This window comes from Lissotriton vulgaris, chromosome 4_1 (genome assembly GCF_964263255.1).
Source record: "Lissotriton vulgaris chromosome 4_1, aLisVul1.2, whole genome shotgun sequence".
Taxonomy (NCBI): Eukaryota; Metazoa; Chordata; class Amphibia; order Caudata; family Salamandridae; genus Lissotriton; species Lissotriton vulgaris.
Genome location: NC_141691.1, coordinates 1,174,344,803 through 1,174,364,324, shown reverse-complemented (window position 1 = coordinate 1,174,364,324; position 19,522 = coordinate 1,174,344,803).

Sequence of the window (19,522 nt, the reverse complement as noted above, 5' to 3'; positions counted from 1 at the left end):
ATGAGGTTGTCTTGTTGGAAAAGACATTGCTCAAGTGCGTACAGTCTGCACCACTCATATGTCAAGTCAAGTCAAGTCAATAAATTTATATAGCGCGCTACATACCCAGAGGGTCTCAAGGCGCTTGAAGAAGGGTGGGGAATTACTTGTCAAATATCCACGTTTTAAGTTGCTTTCTGAATGCTAGGTGGTTCTGAGTAAGGCGAAGGTGAGTGGGAAGTGAGTTCCAGGTTTTAGCTGCCAGGTAGGAGAAGGATCTACCTCCCATGGTGGTTTTGTTGATGCGAGGTACAGTGGCAAGGGCTTGGTTGGAGGATCGTAGCTGGCGGGAGGGGGTGTAGAAGGACAGTCGTGTGTTGAGGCATTCGGGTCCGATTTCGTAGAGTGCTTTGTGTGCGTGGGTTAGGAGCCGGAAAGTAATTCTCTTATTGGCGGGGAGCCAGTGGAGGTTTTTCAGGTGACCAGAGATATGTTCTTTACGCGGGATGTCTAATATGAGCCTGGCTGAAGTGTTCTGGATGCGTTGGAGTTTTTCTGGAGTTTTGCGGTGGTACCGGCGTAGAGGGTGTTTCCGTAGTCCAGTCGGCTAGTGACCAGAGCGTGGGTGACCGTTTTTCTAGATTCGGTGGGGATCCAACGAAATTTTTTTTTGAGCATGCGAAGAATGTTGAAGCAAGATGAAGAAACGGCGTTGACTTGTCTGTTCATCGAGAGTGAGGAATCCAGGATGACGCCTAGGTTCCGTGCGTGGTCCGTCGGGATGGGTGCTTTTCCAAGGGCCTCTGGCCACCAAGAGTCATCCCAGGCGGAGGGGGAAGTGCCTAGGATGAGGACTTCTGTTTTGTCTGAGTTCAGTTTCAGACGGCTGTGCTTCATCCAGTCAGCTACTTCTTTCATTCCTTCATGCAGGTTGGTTTTGGCAGTGTTAGGGTCTCTGGTGAGAGATAGGATCAGTTGAGTGTCATCGGCGTAGGAGATGATGTTGAGGTTGTGTTGGCGTGCGATGACCGCGAGGGGGCTCATGTATACGTTGAAGAGGGTGGGGCTGAGTGAAGAACCTTGTGGTACGCCGCAGATGACTTCAGTGGCCTCAGACTTGAATGGTGGGAGGCGGACTCTCTGAGTTCTTCCGGTGAGGAACAAGGTGATCCATTCCAGTGCTTTCCCTTGGATTCCGACATTTCTGAGGCGTTGTAAAAGGGTGCTATGACAGACCGTGTCGAAGGCTGCGGAGAGGTCGAGGAGGATGAGGGCGACTGTGTCTCCATTGTCCAGTAGAGTTCGAATGTCGTCTGTTGCTGCTATGAGGGCGGTTTCAGTGCTGTGCTTGGCTCGGAAGCCGGATTGTGAGGAGTCAAGGGATTTGTTGGTTTCGAGGAATGCGGCGAGCTGGTTGTTGACCGCTTTCTCGATGACTTTGGCCGGGAATGGAAGGAGTGAGATAGGGCGGTAGTTTTTGAGTTCGGTGGGGTCAGCTGTGGGTTTCTTCAGAAGGGCGCTGAGTTCTGCATGTTTCCAGCTTTCCGGGAAGGTTGCGGAGTTGAGGGAGCAGTTGATGACGTCTCGGAGGTGCGGTGCTATAATGGAGTCTGCTTTGTTGAAGATGTGGTGGGGGCATGGGTCTGTGGGGGATCTTGAGTGGATAGAGTTCATCAGACGGATGGTGTCCTCAGTGGAGATTGGCTTCCAGTCATTGAGGATGTTCAGGGGGGGTGGGGGTCCTGCAGGGGGTTGGGTGGGTTGGTCTTCGGGTCGGTTGTCGAAGCTGTTGTGGATGTCTGCAATTTTGTTGTGGAAGAATGAGGCTAGGGAGTCGCAGAGGGCTTGAGAGGGGGTGATGTCGTTGGAGTTGGCTGAGGGGTTGGTAAATTCCTTGACGATGTTGAATAGTTCCTTGCTGTTGTGGGCGTTGTTATCTAGTCGGTTCTTGAAAGCGGCTTTCTTGGCATTCTGGATCAGTTGGTGGTGTATGCGGGTGGTGTTTTTGAAGGCGTCCTTGGTGCTGGTGGTTGGGTCTTTTTTCCAGGCCTTCTCAAGAGAGCGACAGAGTTTCTTGGAATTCTTAAGATCATCGTTGAACCAGGAGGCCTTCTTGCTGCCTAGTTTGAAATGTCGTTTTTTCAGTGGTGCTAGGATGTCGGCGCTGTTGGATAACCATTGGGTGAGGTTGGTGGCGCTTGGTCGGGGTTTGAGGAGTGGGCTGGGGGGTTTAGAAGAAGCGATGAGGAGATCTGGTCGATGGTGATTTTGTTCCAGTTTCTTTGCAGAGTGGGTTGGGGGTGGTTGTTGGATGTGGGCTTGTTGTAGGTAAAGTGAACGCAGCTGTGGTCAGTCCAAAGGAGAGCTGTGGTGTGGCTGAAGGAGACATGTTTGCTGGAGGTGAAGATAGGGTCGAGTGTGTGACCTGCGATGTGGGTGGGGGTAGTGACAAGTTGTTTAAGTCCTAGGTTGGCGAGGTTGTCTAGAAGGGTGGTGGTGTTGTGGTCGTTGTTCTTTTCAAGGTGAAAGTTAAGGTCTCCCAGAAGGATGTAATCCTTGGAGGGGAGCGCGTGTGGAGTGATGAAGTCCGTGATGTCTTCACTAAATTGTGCGCGGGGTCCTGGTGGCCTGTAAAGGAGGGTGCCTCTGAGTGTGGTCTTGGGGTCATTACAGGCTCTGCACACGTTTTTTTTTGCTTCGGGTATTGCAAACTGTAGAGCTCAGGTCAATGCCACGTGGCTATGGGCCCTTGCTGAACTCTCTCTCTGGCCTATACTGCAGACTTCAGTGTTCACATTTGACATTGATTCAGTATTGTAGATGATGCTGTCCTGTAGGAAAAGACATTGCTCCAGTGCGCTCTGCATGCACCACTCATATGCATCATTGCAGGCTCTGCACACATTTTTTTTGCTTCGCGTATTGCAAATCTGTAGAGCTCAAGTCAATGCCATGTGGCTGTGGGCCTGAAGTATTTCGGGGTTCCCAAGGCCTACACGCTCCAGAGATTACCCACATACACAAAAGAACTGTTGGCACGGAAGCTGTAAAAGGCAAAGAACAAGTTTATTAAAACCCCATGGGGTGGTGGTACACTCAAACAGCACCCTTCGGTATTGCAAGAGGTATCACACCGAACACCGGTGTGACCCCGTTTTATATACACTTTTGGGGCAATAAAAGACAGGCGGCACAAGTTAAGACACAGTTTTAAAGACATATATGGTCATGTTTTGGAATACTGCCAGCTTATTGGAGGGTTTCAAACCCACTGGTCAGTTTGCGGCACATTCCTGAAGGTTTACGGGTTAATAAGGACTGCGCATGCGTGGCTTGACCAGTACTAAAAATAGCCTGTTGCTGGGCAGATGTGAGTGGTCAGCGGAACGGACAAAGGACTAAAGGGCACGTCGGCCACGAGGCCGCTCATGAGCTAAGATGGCCGCCGCAACATTCAAAATGGCGTTCATCGTATGTAGTCAAGTTAAGGAGGACAACGTGTAGGTTCAGCTAATCGCTAACACGGACGGGCCAATTTACGACAGACGACCCTTTTAGCGTTTAGCTGAATCTACCTCATAGTGAACATAGTCCGGATGTTCGTCCTCGATGTCAATTAACATAATTTGTGTCACCTCCTTATGTAGCATCATTTTATCGTAGGCAAGAGCTCGTCTCGATGGCAAACAGGCCGATAGGCACATTGAACACAATGCAGGACCACATTGGATACACAAGCAGATAAAAAACATTGCTCCCACAAGTATACAGAGAATTGTCAGCAGTTTCCAGCCCCAAGTTGCAATCATGGACCAGAACCATCCAGAAAGTGTCCAAGTTCCATTGTCCGGATGTATTTCGGCAGCTATTTTGTGCAGCTTGGAAATCGCATCATACACAGATGGAGAGTTATCAGGCACGTAAACACAACAGCTGCTTCCGATAATTCTACATGCCCCCCCACGATCAGCCAAAACAACATCCAACACCATCCGGTTTTGGAGGGTGACAATTCTAGAAATCTGCAGTTCTTCGGTGATATTTCCCAAGGCAATAGCAGTGTCATTCGCAACAGCCTCGACAACGCGAGTCAGCCGTCTGATTTTCCGACTGTTCAATGCAGTCCCCACAAAGGAGAACAGTCCCAGATTAAAGTCCACATATTGTTGCAACGCAGTGTCCGTTTGATCAATGTCCTCTAAAGCAACAGTTCGCTTAACTCTGTTCAAAACAAAATCGTGGTACAGAGTATAGTCGTTGTGATACATCGGTGGGGCAATGAATACAGGAGGTAGCACAAACGATACATAACATGTGCCCAACCACCCCACTGGAAGCTGATGGTACCCCTTCGTTCCACAGATGAAGTAGGTGTTTCTGGATGCAACAAATGAAATGCCATTCGGGCTATCGAACGTGAGAGTAACGTTACATTCACTTTTCCCCACTGCAATCGTGCCCTTATTTCGGATACATAAATCAGCTTTTGTAGCAATGACATTTATAACATGAGCACTTGATACATTCACATTTCTCTGATTGCTGTATATTCGTGGAGCAGACACATTGTCGGGCTTATACTCTTCCCATTCAATACGTGTACCCTCAGCCCGTGGAAACCCATCCTTGTCATGGGGACATTCTTTATTGAGGCGGAAAAGCACCCCCCCTTTGGTTGGCCATCTCAGGGTAAAGAGGAGGGTGTACCAGGCGTTGCAAGACCCATTATGCGAAAACGGGAGTGGAATAAGTGGGGTGCCCCCTCTCTTCTGGTGCCCAGGCAACATTCCACACACCCAGCAATTAGAGGTATTGGTCATATTATGTGTGTGGTGAAGAATCTGAATGAAGCTGTTATTTAAGTACGTTTGACGGTGGCGCTCTTCATGAAAAGGCAATGTAAAATGGAAATGTTCAGACGGTGCCGGGGTAGTCGGCAGCAAATGTTCACGTACAGGCACTACGAGTTCGACTGCCCAGGCTATAACAGCTATCACCACAATCGTGAAAACAAAAAGAAAGGCACCCAGTATTTTCTTATCACGCGATGCCGTTGATGCCATAGTTCAAGAAAGTTCTGTGCAAAGTCTCAAATAACACAAATTGTTCACAGTTTCTCACAAGTGGTCTCTGATACACGTACGTGTATACCTAAAAAAAAGAAAAATGCGGTGCTGAACTCCGAGGTAGCCGTTGTTTTCTTCTCCGGGCCAAGACGGGTGTCGCTACTCTGGCAGAACTGATCCCCCCCCCTTGGAATTCCCGGTTTCCGTTTCACAAACCTGGAGCGGTTACCAACCAGTTCAAAAAGGAACAAAAATCTTCTTTTATCGCGGTCGTAGATTGTAGCGCTCTCTTCCAGTAGCAGATTGGTCCGGGAAGGCTCCCTCTACTTCGGCCGACGTCACAGCTGGGCTCTTTTCTTTCTCCAAGATCTCTTTATAATCAGTAAGCACAGCAGGAGTCACCAGATCCGGAGAGACTCGACGACAGTGAGTCGAATGCACCCACCGCTTCCTGTTGGTCACTCGTACGGCGGTGCGGGTTGCCAGAAGGACCTGCTCGGGGCCCTTCCACCTGGGCTCCAAACTGCTTGCTCTTTCAAACGAACGGATCATCACATGATCCCCAGGACGAAGATCGTGGCCTTCTCCAGTAGAGTTGTCAGGGAGCGCTTCTCGAACCTGTTGATGAATGGAGAGCAAATCATTTGTTAATCGTGCCAAATAATCATTCATCATAACACAAGGCACATCATGTATCAATCGCGGCTTGGGCACTCCCCAGATATTCATGGGGCGGCCAAACACCACCTCATAAGGTGTAAGGCCAGTTCGTGAATGGGGTACTGATCTAAGAGACAGTAGTGCTAGCGGCAACGCATCTGGCCACTTCAATGATGTAGACGCCACAATTTTGGCCAGCTTAAGCTTCAACGTTGCATTGTACCGCTCGACCAAACCTGCTGACTGAGGGTGGAATACAGCGTGGAACTTTTGCTGAATCCCTAACCCCTTCAGTACATACTCCACAATCTTTCCGACAAAATGGGGCCCATTATCGCTCCACAAAAATTTGCAAACTCCAAAGCGAGGAAAGAATTCCTTAAGCAACACCTTAGCTGTTGTCAAAGCCGTATTGTCTTTCGTGGGGTAGGCCTCAACCCATTTGCTAAAAGCACACACCACCACTAAGACGTACTTCAGGTTATTGCAGCGCTCGAGTTGGATGTAATCCATTTGAAGGACTTCAAACGGTGCAGAAGGTGGAACGAACCCTCCTTTCGGAGTATAGGCCCCCTTTCCAGGATTGTGTTGCAAACATACCAGGCAGGTCTGCACTACTCTCTTTGCAGTGTTCGCAATCTCGGAATGTTCCCAAACTCGTGTTAAAAGCCGAGTGATTGCAAGAGCTCCAACATGAGCCAGTCCATGTGTCATCTGGACCATCGCCTGTAAGTAAGCCGCAGGCAATTTCCACTTCTCCATGTCTTTGCTTCTCCAACACCCCTCGTCATCTAGTACCCCATCTGCTGCCCAAGCCGCAAGCTCAGATTCTGTAGCTGAATTTTGTATATCCCGTATCTCTGCTCTAGCATCACTCCATCGTTCAGCCTGTGATTGTACCACGTACATGGGGGAGCTAGTTCGAGACATAGCCGTTTGCCTTGCTATGCTGTCTGCAAAGGCATTTCCTTGGCCCACCTTATCCGTAACTTTCTTATGGGCACTGCACTTCACTATCGCTACTTTTTTAGGGCCAAGCAACGCATTTAGGAGATCACGCACTAACTCTCCGTGCATAATATGCTCCCCGTGTGATGTCAGAAACCCACGTTCCCTCCAAAGAAGGCCGAAGTCATGGGCCACTCCAAAGGCGTACCGGCTGTCCGTGTATATGTTCACACATAGGCCAGCACTCAATTCGCAGGCTCTTGTTAAAGCTATCAGCTCTGCTGCCTGAGCCGATTTCTGTGGTATCCTAGCTGTTTCTACCACCGTTTTAAGAGTCGTGATCGCATATGCTGCGGAAGTCGTACCATCTGGCAGCCGTATACACGATCCATCAACCCACAGCTCCGCATCCACATCGGGAAGTGGCACATCCTGTAAGTCAAAAAAACGGGTGGTGGTGTGCACACCGTGTTTGTTCTGAGTAATTCATTTTAATCTTCATCTGCGCATTGCGTGCGTTAACTGGGCATGTACCTTGCCCTGTTGGTACACAAGTTGAAACATGAACAGTGGGGAGCATAAAGATGCTCCACTCCCAGTCGCACTGCTGAAAAGGATATTACATCCTGCCCCAATTTCCAAAATATATATCGAAATCGATTTAATCCATTTTAACCATTTTTAACCATTTTTATCCAGTCAATTTCAATGCTTTTCACTTGTATATTCCACAAACATATTAAATCATGCGTATTGGATGCTTCATATATTCACAGCGTGCCACAGGCCTCATCAGGAATACGACCAAAACTCAAGATTTCGTCGAGCCAGCATTTCTTTATTAATACCCAATGCATTTCGGGCTTTTCATAGCCCTTCGTCAGGGGAACTGCAATTAAATCATCACACAAAGATTCATTAATTTTAAACTGGTCCTGAATCAAACATATACAGTCCTTAGTCCTTCAATACCGCGCAACATTATAAGCAATAAAACCACATATACCCCCAAGTGACAGGCCCCATGTAATCACAGTCAGTGTTTCATCTACATTTTCAGTGCCCCCATTATAAGCAAGAAAACCCCATATACCCCCAAGTGACAAACCCCATGTAATCACAATCAGGATTTCATCTACATTTTTCGTGCCCTCATGTATTTTTATCACAACATATGCTAATCCACGTTCTATGTTTACCCCTAACATCATTCCACGAGCATTGCAGTTAAACACTCCCATGCATTTTACAACATGTTTTAATAAGGACCCTTCATCTGCCCTTCTACATTTGTTCCTGTCTGAACTTCCCCATTACCTCTGTCTCGCCCTTTTTATGTTATTTTCCCTTTTCAATCTTCATTTCTACACGGCGCAGTACCTCACATTCATCTAATCAATGAAAAAAACGTTTCCCTGGTTTTGTATTACTCCTTAACCTACTCTGATTACATCAGTTTCATAGCTCTACAACATTCTTCTCCTCCTCTCTTCCCACTCGTTTTTACTCACATTCAATTTGTGGAATATACAAGTGAAAAGCATTGAAATTGACTGGATAAAAATGGTTAAAAATGGTTAAAATGGATTAAATCGATTTCGATATATATTTTGGAAATTGGGGCAGGATGTAATATCCTTTTCAGCAGTGCGACTGGGAGTGGAGCATCTTTATGCTCCCCACTGTTCATGTACATCCTGTAAGTCAACACGACCCTTTGTCTGTTCCTCAGTCAGGAAAACACAGTCATGATGTTTTTCTTCCTGACCCTCCTCGGCCGGATCAGGCAACAAGGTGGCAGGGTTCAAAGTAGCGCATCTTTTTAACGTTATAAGTGGCGCTAAGAGTGTCAACTCATATCCTGTGAGTCGTGCACTCGTAAGATATTGGGTCTTAGTTTGGTTTAGCAGGGCATCTACTGCGTGGGGGACTAACACCAGCAATTTGTGTGACAGCACTATGCCCTCACTCTGTCGTATGGCTACTGCTGTTGCCGCTACTGCTCGAAAACACCCAGGCAGCCCTCGTGCTACAGGGTCCAAGATGGCAGAGAAGTATGCACATGGTCTCTGCCTATCCCCGTGTAACTGCACTAACACTGACAATGCACACCCATCATTCTCATGTACATATAATGTGAAAAGTTTTGTGTAGTCTGGTGTTCCCAACACGGGTGCGGAACAAAGGGCCTGTCTTAACTGTTCGAAAGCTTTCTGACATTCATCTGTCCACTCAAGAGGCATTGGTGTGGTCTTTGACAATAATGCTAGCAAAGGTTTTATGATGCGTGAGAAACCCATGATCCATTGCCTACAAAAGGATGTCAACCCTATAAAGGCACGCACATCTCTCTGCGTGCGGGGGACTGGTGTATCTAAAATCGCCTGAATTCGATCAGATGTTAATGCCCGCCCCTCCTTAGACAACAGATGACCAAGGTAGGTCACCTGGGGTCTACAATATTGAAGCTTTTTCTTGGAAACCTTGTGATTGTTCTGTGCCAAAAAGGAAAGTAATGCAAGTGTACTCTGTTCGCATTGTGCATAGGTGTCGGCGGCAAGCAAAAGGTCATCCACGTACTGGATGAGCGCAACGCCAGACTGCAATTCAAAGGAATCTAATTGTCGTTTCAAAGCCTGGCTGTAGATGCTAGGGCTCTCAGTATATCCTTGAGGAACACGACAAAATCTATATGATTTATTATTGAGCGTAAAACCAAACAGATATCTACTATCTGGATGAACAGGGATAGAAAAGAACGCATTCTTTAGATCAATAACAGTAAAAGTGGTGGCCGTCGGGGGAACCAAAGTGAGCAAGGTCGTGATATCGGACACCACTGGATATTGGGGAATGACAATTTTGTTGACTTCACGCAAATCAATAATAAATCGATAGATCTTGCCATCTGAATCTCTTTTTAGAATCGGTAGAATAGGGCTATTACAAACATTATAAGGGACCTCCTCCACCACCCCTGCAGAAATCAAGTCCTGAACAATGTGTGTCAGTGCAATTTCACCTTCCTTTGAGATCTTGTACTGTGGCACTCGTGGTAGAGGGGCCCCTTCCTTAACAGTAATGCGTATTGGTGGAATGCGCATCTCTCCCACATCCGTATCCGATGTCGCCCACAATGTGTGCGGCAGGGAGGCCAAAGCAGGGATATCCAATATGGCATAAAATCTGTCGGGCTCAATACAATCATCAGGGTCAGGGTAGTTGTCATTCAAGATAACCCGCACTCCCTCTGGAGCGCAACGTATTGTTGCTCGAAAATATTTAAGCAAATCAATGCCCAGGATATTGTCTGGGGTATGAGGTGATAACAAAAATTGGCCAAAGCTAAAATATTTGTCAATGCATAGTGCAAGGGGCTTGGACAATGGGCTGGGGGAGGGTGTGCCATCGAACCCTACACACGTAATCATTTCGCCAGACAGGGGAGCCCTCGGAACCAAGTTTTTCGACAGAGCGCTACGAGTAGCTCCTGTGTCGACTAAAAATTTATCAGTAGAGCCCAAAATACCCGCTGTTACATATGGACCTTGCTGATCTACCCGCACTTCAACTGATTCCTTACCCCATCCTACGCAATCCTATGCATGCACATAATCCTGGTGTTCCACATTCTCTCCTTCCGAAATCTGATATTGATTCCGTCTATCAAACGTGTTTCGTTCGCCCTGGCCACGGCCCCCCTCCTCAACCTGTCTACGATCTCCTCCGCCACCTCTCACTCCAGTATAACCTCCTCTTGACCTTCCACTGCCTCGACCACGCTGACTACGCTGCTCACGAAGTACCGGACAATCGTCGGCCCAATGCCCAAACTCCTTACAATAAGCACACTGATCCTCCGCAATGTCCGTACGACCATACGACGCATTTCCTCCACCTCGTCTACCTCTATCATTCCCTCTGCTCTGTGTTCCCCGAACCTGCGCCAACATCACCTTCGTTTTCAATTCCTTCGCCTTTTTCTCCACACTTTCTTTAGCTTCCACCTCCTGCCGCTCATAGTACTGAGCCATAGTTAACAAAGACGCAGGGGTCGCCGTGGCCCAGGAACTTTCGCTCGATTTCAATCGCTTAGCAATCTCCGGTAGGAGATTAGCTACGTACTTATCTACAAACAGATGCCGACCCGTATCGTCTGTTAAAGATTGACCACTGTAATCATGAAAGGCCTCCTCGAAGCGCGTAAAGAAATCTGAAACCGTTTCATCATGTTTCTGCTTGCACGACGTTAACATGGTCCAATCAATCTTTTTGGCGGGAACAAGCGTTTTCAATTTACGCAAAATAGCTGCCGGGAGTTCTAGGATTAGCTGACAAGGCTTACATGCTGGTTCCCTATCTAAATCTGCAGCATTTATTTCTTTCCATGTCCCTCCCAATATTGTCTCATCATTATTTTTACGAATCTGCCGCCACATGTCAGGTGGTAATATCAACCCAAAAAACAAATCTATATCTACAAGAGTCATCACACAAGACGATATAGCCCCCTCCACCCCCTCATAAAATGCCGCTGGATTCTTTCGGAGATCAGGTAAAGAATTTTTAAGTGCCATGACATCTGCCCTATTCCATGGCGTATACACCCAATTATACACAAAATATCCCTTCGCATCCTTTGACAATTTATCATCATCCGTACCGTCCCCTTTTGGTGGAACATACAAAGGCGCGGCTTCACGCATAGGCATAACATGCAACGCAGAGCTCTTATCTGAACCACGAAGAGAACACTCCTTAACCGCCCCGTCGTTTCCCGGCTCGGACTCCTTTTTCCTCCGTTTCAGTTCCTGTCGCAAATAGGTTGTCTCATCCCGCAGCGCGATCAACTGTTTGAACAGGTCATCCACATCTGTAAGATCAAAATCACCTTTAGCTAAATTCTCACGATATACCGACAAAACTTTAGGCTCTAACGTTTCAGAAACTTCACGATATGCATTTACAACTTCATCCGCTAAAGTGGACAAGAAATACATTAATTCAAGATCCGACCACCCCTTTTTCTCTGTTACCAACTGTTCCTGAGTAACACAATGCTTATTCACTTTACGAGCCCAACTGCGCAAATGAGCGGACCTCTCCGCGGTAAACCTGAGAGCCGATACCCCTTTCTGGCTCACTTGAACCTGCCCATCATCCTCGGAATCCGCAGTCGGAGCCGTCGGTGAAACGTACGGAGGCGGTGACCGATCTAACAAAGAAAAATCATCAATTTCATTATTAAGGACAGGATAAAGCGGTCGGCGAATAGGAAACTGACCAGTCGTTTGCAATTTGCGTTCCCGTTCCTCCCTCTCTTTCTTCTCCTGAGCCTCCTTCTCCTCAAGCTGTAAAGCCTTATCCCGAGCAGCCTTGCGCTGCTCTTTGTCCGCCAAGGCAACCTCACGCTTCATTCGTTCACGCGCCGCTTTCTCCCACATTCGCACGCAATCAAACATATTTTGTCTGGACCTACGTTGAAACATACATTGCTCGACAAATTGGATTTTACTCAAATCGTATGACCCGTGTAGGGGCCATTGCAATTCGGGATCGGCCTTAGTATACTTATGCCATAATTTACTGTACATAATAGGTGGAAGGCCGAGCTTGATATACATTTCCCTATTTGGTGTTCCCTCTGGGGGAGCCGGCTGTGATTCCGCTAACCTAATTGATGCATCATCTCCTAAGCAACACATTCCCCGGAGTTTGCTGAAAACAGGCATGTTCAAAGAGTATCACAAAAGCGTGACACCAAACCAAATGGCACTTACAGTTCTTCACACGATTGTGCCGCTCAAAGGAAAAAAACAACAGAGTTAGAGAAACATCTCTACATGCCTGCCTATGTGAAGTGCACTACACATATAAGTTCAAAGATCACAAATTCAAACTGTTAGCTAACTCAAATCAAAGTTCACAAATTTCGGCGAGCGTCAGAAGACTACCTCACCGATCACAAATCTCAAGACTTCAGTAAGCGTCCGAAGACTACCTTACCGAACACAAAGCTTACCAATTCTCAAAAGTCCAGATTCCAACTGCCAAGGTTTTGTAAGCCAAATCAGCCAAACGGCGCTTTCTCAGTGAAGCGGACACTCGGAAACTCAGTCGGGGACCGGCGCCACCTGGAAGGTCAGATCGGAAGGAAAGGAAAAAACACCTTGGCAGCCAAGACTCGGGTCACTCGTGGCAGTGCGCGTCCATGGCGAGTTTCCAAGCCTTCGTCACGACCTCTCCTTCGGGCATCCGAGTCGCCGATGAGTCCCTTCGTGGTCGCCAATTGAAGTATTTCGGGGTTCCCAAGGCCTACACGCTCCAGAGATTACCCACATACACAAAAGAACTGTTGGCACGGAAGCTGTAAAAGGCAAAGAACAAGTTTATTAAAACCCCATGGGGTGGTGGTACACTCAAACAGCACCCTTCGGTATTGCAAGAGGTATCACACCGAACACCGGTGTGACCCCGTTTTATATACACTTTTGGGGCAATAAAAGACAGGCGGCACAAGTTAAGACACAGTTTTAAAGACATATATGGTCATGTTTTGGAATACTGCCAGCTTATTGGAGGGTTTCAAACCCACTGGTCAGTTTGCGGCACATTCCTGAAGGTTTACGGGTTAATAAGGACTGCGCATGCGTGGCTTGACCAGTACTAAAAATAGCCTGTTGCTGGGCAGATGTGAGTGGTCAGCGGAACGGACAAAGGACTAAAGGGCACGTCGGCCACGAGGCCGCTCATGAGCTAAGATGGCCGCCGCAACATTCAAAATGGCGTTCATCGTATGTAGTCAAGTTAAGGAGGACAACGTGTAGGTTCAGCTAATCGCTAACACGGACGGGCCAATTTACGACAGGCCCTTGCTGACTGCTCTCTCTGGCCTACACTGCAGATAGCAGTGTTCACAATTGAGACTGAGTTGATATTGTAGATGAAGTAGTCTTGTAGGAAAAGACATTGCTCCTGTGTGTTCGGTCTGTACCACTCATATGCATCATTGCAGGCTTTGCACATGTTTTTTTTTGCTTTGAGTATTACAAACTGTAGAGCTCAAAATGCCACGTGGCTGTGAGCCCTTGCTGAATGCTCTCTCTGGCCATACTGCAGACTTCAGTGTTCACATTTGACAATGAGTCGGTATTGTAGATTATGCTGTCCTGTAGGAAAAGACATTGCTGCAGTGTGCTCTGTCTGCACCACTCATACACATCATTGCAGGCTCTGCACACGTTTTTTTGTTTTGCGTATTGCAAACTTTAGACCTCAAGTCAATGCCCCGTGGCTGTGGGCCCTTGCTGACTGCTCTCTCTGGCCTACACTGCAGATAGCAGCGTTCACAATTGAGATCGAGATGATATTGTAGATGAGGTTGTCTTGTTGGAAAAGACATTGCTCAAGTGCGTACAGTCTGCACCACTCATATGCATCATTACAGGCTCTGCACACGTTTTTTTTTGCTTCGGGTATTGCAAACTGTAGAGCTCAGGTCAATGCCACGTGGCTGTGGGCCCTTGCCGACCGCTCCCTCTGGCCTACACTGCAGACAGCAGTGTTCACAATTGAGATTGAGTCGCTATTGTAGATGATGCTGTCCTGTAGGAAAAGACCTTGCTCCAGTGCGCTCTGCATGCACCACTCATATGCATCATTGCAGGCTCTGCACACATTTATTTTGCTTCGCGTATTGCAAATCTGTAGAGCTCAAGTCAATGCCATGTGGCTGTGGGCCCTTGCTGACTGCTCTCTCTGGCCTACACTGCAGATAGCAGTGTTCACAATTGAGACTGAGTTGATATTGTAGATGAAGTAGTCTTGTAGGAAAAGACATTGCTCCTGTGTGTACGGTCTGTACCACTCATATGCATCATTGCAGGCTTTGCACATGTTTTTTTTTTGCTTTGAGTATTACAAACTGTAGAGCTCAAAATGCCACGTGGCTGTGAGCCCTTGCTGAATGCTCTCTCTGGCCTATACTGCAGACTTCAGTGTTCACATTTGACAATGAGTCGGTATTGTAGATTATGCTGTCCTGTAGGAAAAGACATTGCTCCAGTGCGCTCTGCCTGCACCACTCATACGCATCATTGCAGGCTCTGCACACTTTTTTTGCGTCGAGTATTGCAAACTCTAGAGCTCAAGTGAATGCCACGTGGCTGTGGGCCCTTGCCGACCGCTCCCTCTGGCCTACACTGCAGACAGCAGTGTTCACAATTGAGATTGAGTCGCTATTGTAGATGATGTAGTCCTGCAGGAAAAGACATTGCTCTAGTGCGTACTGTCTGCACCATGCTTAAGTATCATTGCAGGCTCCGCACATGCTTTTTTCTTGCTTCGCTTACGTCACACTGGGCAGCTCAAGTCACCTTATGTAGCTGTGGGACGTTGCTGACCGCTCTATGTGGCCAACACTGCAGACAGCAGTGTTCACAATTCAGATTTAGTCGCTATTGCAAATGAAGCAGTCCTGTAAGAGGAGAGATTGCTGTAGTCTGCTCTGTCTGCACCACATATACGCATCAATGCAGGCTCCGCACACATTTTCCTTGCTTCGCGTATTGCAAACTGTAGAGCTCAAGTCAATACCATGTGGCTGTGGGCCCTTGCTGAATGCTCTCTCTGGCCTATACTGCAGACTTCAGTATTCACATTTGACATTGAGTCAGTATTGTAGATGATGCAGTCCTGTAAAAAAAAACATTGCTCCAGTGTGCTCTATCTTCACCACTCATACGCAGGCTTTGCACACGTTTTTTTTTGCTTTGCGTATTGCAAACTGCAGAGTTCAAGTCAATGCCATGTGGCTGTGGGCCATTGCTGACTGCTCTCTCTGGCCTACACTGCAAACAGCAGTGTTCACAATTGAGATCAAGTCGTTATTGTAGATGAGATAGTCCTGTAGGAAAAGACATTGCTCCAGTGCGTACTGTCTGCACCACTCATATGCATCATTGCAGGCTCTGCACGTGTTTTTTTTGCTTCGCGTATTGCAAACTGTAGAGCTCAAGTGAATGCCATGTGGCTGTGGGCCCTTGCTGACTGCTCTCTCTGGCCTACACTGCAGATAGCAGTGTTCATAAATGAGACTGAGTTGATATTGTAGATGAAGTAGTCTTGTAGGAAAAGACATTGCTCCTGTGTGTATGGTCTGTACCACTCATATGCATCACTGCAGGCTCTGCACATGTTTTTTTTTTTGCTACGAGTATTACAAACTGTAGAGCTCAAAATGCCACGTGGCTGTGAGCCCTTTCTGAATTCTCTCTCTGGCATATACTGCATGCTTCAGTGTTCACATTTGACAATGAGTCGGTATTGTAGATTATGCTGTCTTGTAGGAAAAGACATTGCTCCAGTGCGCTCTGCCTGCACCACTCATACGCATCATTGCAGACTCTGCACAGGTTTTTTTCTTTGCGTATTACAAACTGTAGAGCTCAATGTAATGCCACGTGGCTGTGGGCCCTTGCTGAATGCTCTCTCTGGCCTATACTGAAGATTTCAGTATTAAGCATGAGCAGAAAATCCGTTCCACTCGCGGATTTTGCGGATTTTCAGTAAATTCGCAATCCGCGAACTCTCGCGAATTTACTGAAAATCCGCAAATTCGCACGCAGCGGATTTTTTTGCTTGGTGATACAATATTGCGGCGTGCGGCGTTCACTTACCGTCATTCAGCGTTTGCCGAGTTGTTTTCTCGATATTTTGCGAGTGCTGCGCCATTTTGGATCTTGCTGCGGGATCCCGCAGGAGTTTGGGGACACATCGCGAGAGTTCGCAATTACGAACATGTAGATGCGGCGGGCAGCAACAATCTCGCACTCGCGAAATTACAAAATTTGCAATTCTGCACAAGAAATCCTCCAGTAAGCAGCATAAACCTTCAGAAAATGATCATTTTTATCAGAATAACTCCCCAGGTTGACATTTGCCTGCACTTTTTTGGATTTGAGGCCTTTTTGACTTTCTTTGGATCACTTTTGGATTAGAAATCAACTTTCACAAGTAAGATTGTTTGGGGCATTACAGTTGCTGTTCTGCAGAAAAACGAGTTTTGCAAAACTGAAAGCACTCAGCAGGTGCAAAAGTTCACTCATCATTAGTAACCATTCCCTGTAGTGCTTCCTGAGGGGCCCCTCCAGATTTTCAGTTGCCTACGTTTTTTTGGGGCATTACAGTTGCTGTTCTGCAGAAAAACGAGTTTTGCAAAACTGAAAGCACTCAGCAGGTGCAAAAGTTCAAAGTCATCATTAGTAACCATTCCCTGAAGTACTTCCTGAAGGGCCCCTCCAGAGTTCAGTTGCCTACTTGCAACTATTCTATGACCCTGCTCTGACCCTCACAGCAGGCTCATAGAATAGCTACAAGTAGGCCACAAAGGTCCTGGGAAAAAAAATTGCACTGCAACAGAAAGCAAATTACAGATAAGGAAGCAGGTGCCAGACAGGAAGTTTAAATTCAGTGACACATTAATCAACCCCAAATTAATTCATGTCAGTTGAAGCAGGGCAGGTGTGCTTGCTTTTCCCCCCCATAATCTACATTGATGAATCAGAGGGTGGCAGTGATGTACCAGAGGGTGGCATGGGTGAATCAGAGGGTGGCAGTGGTGAAACAGAGGGTGCTGTGAACCTGTGATGATGAACCAGACATAGAAACAACAAAGTCGCGACCGTTGCGAGCCGACAAGTAAGTTCGCAATTGTGAACTGGTACAAAACCCTTGCGAACTGGCAGAAACCCTTGCGAACACAAAAAAAATCCGCAAATTCGAGAGAATTTGCGGATTTTGCAGATTGCGAGTTCGCAAATACGCAAATTCGCGAACGCCAGATTCGCAAAATTCACCCATGCTTATTCAGTATTCACATTTGACATTGAGTCGGTATTGTAGATGATGCAGTCCTGCAGAAAAAAACATTGCTTCAGTGCGCTCTGTCTTCACCACTCATACGCAGGCTTTGCACATGTTTTTTTTGCTTCGCGTATTGCAAACTGTAGAGCTCAAGTCACTGCCATGTGGCTGTGAGCCCTTAGTGACTGCTCTCTCTGGTCTACACTGAAGACAGCAGTGTTCACAATTGAGATTGAGTCGTTATTGTAGATGAGATAGTCCTGTAGGAAAAGACATTGCTCCAGTGCGTACTGTCTGCACCACTAATGTGCATCATTGCAGGCTTTGCACACGTTTTTTTTGCTTCGCGAGTTGCAAACTATAGAGCTCAAGTCAATGCCATGTGGCTGTGGGTCCTTGCTGACTGCTCTCTCTGGCCTACACTGCAGATAGCAGTGTTCACAATTGACATTGAGTTGATATTGCAGATGAAGTAGTCTTGTAGGAAAATACATTGCTCCAGTGTGTACCATCTGTACCACTCATATGCATCATTGCAGGCTCTGCACATGTTTTTTTTGCGTAGAGTATTACAAACTGTAGAGCTCAAAATGCCACGTGGCTGTGAGCCCTCGCTGAATGTTCTCTGTGGCCTATACTGCAGACTTCAGTGTTCACATTTGACATTGATTCAGTATTGTAGATGATGCTGTCCTGGAGGAAAAGACATTGCTCCAGTGCGCTCTGCCTGCACCACTCATACGCATCATTGTAGGCTCTGCACACGTTTTTTTGCTTCGCGTATTGCAAACTGTAGAGCTCAAGTGAATGCCACGTGGCTGTGGGCCCTTGCTGACTGCTCTCTCTGGCCTACACTGCAGGTAGCAGTGTTCATAAATGAGACTGAGTTGATATTGTAGATGAAGTAGTCTTGTAGGAAAAGACATTGCTCCTGTGTGTATGGTCTGTACCACTCATATGCATCACTGCAGGCTCTGCACATGTTTTTTTTTTTGCTACGAGTATTACAAACAGTAGAGCTCAAAATGCCACGTGGCTGTGAGCCCTTTCTGAATTCTCTCTCTGGCCTATACTGCATGCTTCAGTGTTCACATTTGACAATGAGTCGGTATTGTAGATTATGCTGTCTTGTAGGAAAAGACATTGCTCCAGTGCGCTCTGCCTGCACCACTCATACGCATCATTGCAGACTCTGCACAGGTTTTTTTCTTTGCGTATTACAAACTGTAGAGCTCAATGTAATGCCACGTGGCTGTGGGCCCTTGCTGAATGCTCTCTCTGGCCTATACTGCAGACTTCAGTGTTCACATTTGACATTGATTCAGTATTGTAGATGATGCTGTCCTGGAGGAAAAGACATTGCTCCAGTGCGCTCTGCCTGCACCACTCATACGCATCATTGCAGGCTCTGCACACGTTTTTTTGCTTCGCGTATTGCAAACTGTAGAGCTCAAGTGAATGCCACGTGGCTGTGGGCCCTTGCTGGCGCTCCCTCTGGCACAAAACTGCAGACAGCAGTGTTCACAATTGAGATTGAGTCGCTATTGTAGATGAGGTAGTCCTGTAGGAAAAGACATTGCTCTAGTGTGTACTGTCTGCACCATGCTTTAGTATCCTTGCAGGCTCCGCACACGCTTTTTTCTTGCTTCGCTTACGACACACTGGGCAGCTCAAGTCACCTTATGTAGTTGTGGGTCGTTGCTGACCACCCTCTGTGGCCAACACTGCAGACAGCAGTGTTCACAGTTCAGATTGAGTCGCTATTGCAAATGATGCAGTCCTGCAAGAGAAGAGATTGCTGTAGTGTAGTGCACCACATATACGCATAATTGCAGGCTCTGCACACATTTTCCTTGCTTCGCGTTTTGCAAACTGTAGAGCTCAAGTCAATGCCACGTGGCTGTGGGCCCTTGCTGACTGCTCTCTCTGGCCTACACTGCAGACAGCAGTGTTCACAATTGAGAAAGAGTCGTTATTGTAGATGAGATAGTCGTGTAGGAAAATAC